The following is a 6000-nucleotide window of genomic DNA, read 5'->3' as shown; positions in this document are numbered from 1 at the left end:
AGAACTGCGACATAAACATTTACATGGCTCTTGTTCTGTTGTTGTTGTTTTTTTCCAGAAAGTAAACAATGACCCAAATACCTGCAAAAAACAGACAAGAGAAAGACCAGCAGACACTAGACAAAGACATGGTGTCTCACAATGTCTCTCATGTCTTAACTTACAGGTCAGGTCAGGTCATCAGATCTGCTACTGGTAACCTGTAATCCAGTACAACCTGTTCAGGGTCGGGGTGCCGGCGACTAAACCGGCACTCCCACCGCTCCCTTGCGGGACTGGTGAGGCGGGTGGCTAGACACCCTTATGGAATTAAAAACGAGATCCATAAAAGGGCGTCGGCTCAGGAGAGCCACCGACGGTCATCTAGCTCCACCGTGCTGTGTGCATGCCACACGCAGTTGGCCCCCGGGGTGTGTCTACCCATGCATGTGAAGTCTGGATCCAGCAGAATCTGCGGAAGAAACCTATCGGTTCAACGGAGAGGAAGGTGGTTACAGCAACGCACTGTGGAGTGCAGAGAGCAAGATGAGACACCGAAAGGATATCTTGGTCATCCACTGCATCCGTGCTCATCCTCCAGTCGTCTCGACTTAGTCTTGCCACTGGAAATTGGTGAACCCGGACAAGAGAGTGAGGTCGATGTTGCGCAACTCCTCTTCACTTTAACTCGCTCCGGACCAAGGGCCCCAATAGGCCTTACTGTTTACAACTGTTTCAGACAAAGGAGCCCAATCGGCGCTTTATAAAGTTGAACTTTTGGAGTGGCACCTACTTTGCATAATGACGTCATAAGTTAAGAGTATCTCAACTGACCTTTCCACTCTCCACTGCCACCAATCAATGCAAAGTGTGGTGTTGGTTGTGCTCACAAGCAGGAGAGTTATTATCTAGGTGACTGGTTCATGTGAACAGTGTGTGCCAACTGTGGTGTCTCACCCAGCTTCTTCTCAGTCACAAGGAAGAAGACAGAATTAGACTGAAGAGTTTGGAAATTTTCAGTTCATCAATTCTAACATTTGTTTTTGGTGATTTTATTTCTTACCCCTACAAATGGGCTGTGTGTGGAAGTCAGGGGAGCTAACTGACATTACTAAGTGAGATAAACAATGGAAATGGTAATATGTAAATGTTTGTGTGAATTAAAAACAACAAACGAAATAACAAGAAATAATAATAGTTATATGCTTTCCAAAACAATGACAATAAAAGAAGAGAGAGAGAGAGAGAGAGAGAGAGAGAGAGAGAGAGAGAGAGAGAGAGAGAGAGAGAAAGACTGTCACAGTCAGATACAACAAGACAGAAGGGCTGTAATGACTTCCTCACCACCTCACAGACAGACAGACAGACAAACTCAGACCGAGACAAAAACAGAGACAGAAAGGCATAATAAACCCAAAGGTGGCCAGAAGGACAGACAGACAGACAGACAAGACAGAGAGAAAGAAGGCACAGCATAACACCAGGTGATATCATCCAGCTCTGGGGTTGCAAGAGGGAGGTTGCAGCGGCGCTAAGCTTGGTTAGCGTTCAGAATTTTCCTTATCCCATGGAACATTCTTTACGTTCAGCAGTCTTAGCACTGCTAACATCGCTCATAGCAGCGCAAAGTTATCTTAGCATTAACGCAAAGTTTGCGTAGCGTTAAGAATTTTCCTGTTTCTTAGGAACTGGCAAAGAAAATTCTAATTGCTAAGCAAATTTAGCTATGCTAAGATTGCTTATGGAACCGCACCACAACCCCTGAGCTTTTCCTGTACAACAGAGACAAAGCATGGATCGTTCCTTCCTAGAAATGTGGAACACCCAACAACAGTATGCACCTTGTCATTACTCATAACATCAACAACAAGGGTCATCATTATTGTACAAACGCTACTGTTACTACTATCAATTTGTATTATGCACAGCCAATTAAAAAAAACAAAAAAAAACCCACATCCCTCCCCCCCACCCAGCCCCCCGAAAAACAAAATAAACACCACCATGCATACATACAAACACATAAAGCAACAAGAACTGTAACACTTTCAGCACACACAAAAAAAGAAAAAGAAAAACACATTCTGGTGAAATACATGTCTGGACTTCGCGTGGAGGGCACAAGGAAATGTATCCACGAAAGTTTATATATAATGCACACACATACATGTATATAATATATAAATATATATATATAGACAGAGAGATAGATAGACAGATAATGAAAAGGGTACAGCTACAAGAGGTGTGCTGTGAGAACAAATGACTTCCCAATTCCAGAGACCTATTGGGATCAAGGTGGAGATTTTTCTGATCTCATGGGTGAATATAGACGCAAACCTGCAAGTGCTTGAACTGACTGTATTTGTGTAAATGTACACAGAGAGAGACAGAGAGAGATTGTGAGAGAGAAAGAGAGAAGTCTGTGTTGTTTACGGTAAACTTCTACCAGTAGGCTGTACGATTTAAGGATATTTTCACTCGATTGTTTATTCAGCCATGCTTTCATGTTTCCACAACCCAATGCGACATAAATTACACAATCTTAAATGTGTGTATCTGATCATCTACATGTGTAGCACACAAGAACAGGGTTAAGACACCAACAGGTCTGCACGTATTGGAGACTGGGAAGAATATCTCATCCCTTAACTGACAAGGCACAGCCAGGGTTTGAACACAGAACCACCTGACGGTCAGTCTGATGTGTTCACCACTCAGCTACCGTACCTATCTAAGCCAAGCCCAACACATCATTCTTAAATGGTATATCTTCCCTTGTGACCCTGTGTGCACACATGTTCACATGACTGACAGAATAGGCTGAAATTGTTATTATCGTTATCATACTTACCATTATACATATACATACTTTAAATTTTTTTTTTTTTTTTTTTTTTTATCATCATCTTACGCAGAAATACTATAGTGGGTGATGTCAAATCTGATGTCTAATAACACCGATTATTTCAGATGTGAAAATATCAAACATACAATCATTCACATACACACGCAAGCATTCAAGTATGCCCACCCTTACACACACACACACACACACACACTCACTCACACACACACACACACACACACCCACTCACACACTAAAAAAGATCCAGATATTTCACACCAAAAGCTGTGAAGCACAATCTGCTTTAGTTTAACTGGTCCCTCACGTTCAAAACGCAAACGAACTATGCAGGACAGAAGCAACCAATAAAGTGAAAACAGATGAAGGAAAGAAATCATACAAAACTTTTCTCTTTCACAGAAAGAATGCTCCCTTCTAAAGACGGATCACTACAGAACAAAGCATTACCTGTATCAATGTTTATGCTCATTAAAGAAAAAGAAAAACACAATATTCATTATTGTATATATTTGCTGCTTATAGCTTAGGTGACAACACGGAGCCATATCATGGCTGAAAAATTGTAAAGTAAACATTGATCCTGTGGAATTCCACACACACACACACTGACAGTTAGGTTGTCAAGAAGACAACAACACCGAAAAAAAACAACAACAACACACACAAAAAAGAACCCAAAACAATCAACACAATACAACAAGACAGCACATTATTTCCATCAATGGTGGGATCAAGTAAACACTGTCATCATGAAAACAAAGAATGAAAAGCATAATTACATGCTTAACACACTCACAGCCCCCACCCCCCTGAAACACACTACTAACACTGTCATCATGAAAACACAGAATGAAAAGCATAATTACATACTTAACACACTCACAGCCCCCACCCCCCTGAAACACACTACTTTTGCACTGACCCAATGTGTAGAAAGTCTTCACAAATCTCTGCGAAAATTCATCATCACACATCAGCAATGTGATAAAAAAAAGACAAAAAAAGACTCACAATATATGAACCAATAAGAAGTGACAGCACAAATGACAACTCCTTTTGAAAGAAAGGTCTCGTGGGTTCTCATTGGTCCATCTGCTTGACACAAGTTTCTGTCCATTTTCAGTTTGCATATTTAGAAGAAAAAAACAACAACAAATGAAATCACATGGACATTCAGTATCTGGGATGGACCACTCAGTCGACAGTACATACATAATCCGTTTAAACAAAACATATATTCACAGTCACATACTTCTTACATGGTCTTCGCATGTTGAAGCAACATATGAAGCATGTCCCCAGATACACATGTTCACACACAATATAAAGTATGTCCCTAAACACACATGCTCACACACAGTATAGAGTAAATGTCCCTAAACACACAAACACAGTGTCTCTGTATACTGACAGAACGCAAAAGACACATGTTCATACATAATGCAAAGTATACGTCCCTGTAATAACACAAATACGGTGTCAGTACAGAACTGGTCAGGAAACAACATTTTCAGTGAACACAGCTCTGAGCAGAGTTTTGGCAACGTCACAATGAGACTGTATACACATATATATTATATATCTATCCAACACAAAATTAGTTCATGAAACGATGGTTTCAGTGAACATACCTCTGAGCAGATTTCTGGCAACGTCACAATAAGACTGTTTATATATTCAACACAGAATTGGTTAATGTGAAACAACGTTTTCAGTGAGTTCTGGCAAAGTCACAACTTTCAAGATTCCCACAACCATCAATTTCATCAGCTGTCCCCTTGTCCATCCATTCACAGCTCAATTTCGTTTTTATTTTATATTCATGTTTGATCAATGTCGTTTATGCAAAAAAAGCATTTGTGAGTGTGTGCCTGCGTGCGTGTGTGTGTGTGTGTGCGTGCGCGCATATGTGCATGTTTCAAACAGTGGAAAGGTGATGATTTTATCAGGCTTGCTTCGCTTTCACTTTGTAGCGTGAGATTTTGTATAAATGTTTTCTGTTGTATGCTGCCTGTTACTGTTCTGCTTGTAGTCTATATGACTTTGTGTCAGCAGCTTCACTACTCTTCATTTCTCTGGCTCAGATGACAAAGTGATTCTGATTCTGATTTTCAACCCAGTGCTTCACACAGGACTTTGATCAACATGCAATATGTAAAAAAGAAAAAAAAAGAGAGGAAAATTTGAGAAACAAAAAATACAAGTGGATAAGCATCGATTTTATACCATCCTTTGTGACAGCTTGTGTTTTATGCAAGAAACTGGTTCAATAAAATCAACTGTTCCCGACGTTACGTCTTATTGTCCACTGTTAAGGGAAATCGAAGGTAAAACCCTATTTCAGTCATGCTTAATAACGCTTATTATGTGTTTAATACACCAAACAGGCAACAGCAATAAAAAAAAAAATCCAAAGGAACAAAATGCAGAAAAGAGTGAGACAGTGGACGGACATTTTTTTCTGGTCAATGCGACAGTTTGAAAAAGACACATCTTTTTTTCTATAAAAAAAACAACAACCCAACTCTGTCACCAAATTTAAGGTGAACTGAATTCAAGTCCACTCATGACCCCAGCCAACAACATAGTGCAATATCAGAGCAATCAGGGGCAGTAAGTCAAGTCACTGGAACAGTGGACATCACTGACACAACCTATCTTTTCAATTAACCTAGTCTTCTTCTATGTTCGAGGGCTGCAACTCCCACATTCACTCAAATGTACTCAAGAGGGCTTTTACGTGTATGACCATTTTTACCCCGCCATATAGGCAGCCATACACTGCTATCGGGGGTGTGCATACTGGGTATGTTCCTGTTTCCATAGCCCACCGAACACTGACATGGAATACAGGAGCTTTAACATGCGTATTTGATCTTCTGCTTGCGTATACTCATGAGGGTTCAAGCACTAGCAGGTCTGCACATATACTGACCTGGGAGATCGGAATAATCTCCACCCTTTACCCACCAGGCACCATTACCGAGATTCGAACTCTGCACCATCAGATTGAAAGTCCAATGCTTTAACCACTCAACTACTGCGCCTGTCAACCCATTCAGTCCCAGAGTGTGAAGCCTCAGGATGTTCCCAGCAATACTGACGTGGACAAAAATGAAGAAAATATGTTGAAATTGACCCGTGTGTATATG

This window comes from Babylonia areolata, chromosome 28, assembly GCF_041734735.1.
Source record: "Babylonia areolata isolate BAREFJ2019XMU chromosome 28, ASM4173473v1, whole genome shotgun sequence".
Classification (NCBI taxonomy): domain Eukaryota; kingdom Metazoa; phylum Mollusca; class Gastropoda; order Neogastropoda; family Buccinidae; genus Babylonia; species Babylonia areolata.
The sequence above is the reverse complement of the archived record's forward strand: the minus strand, read 5'-3'. Positions refer to the sequence as shown.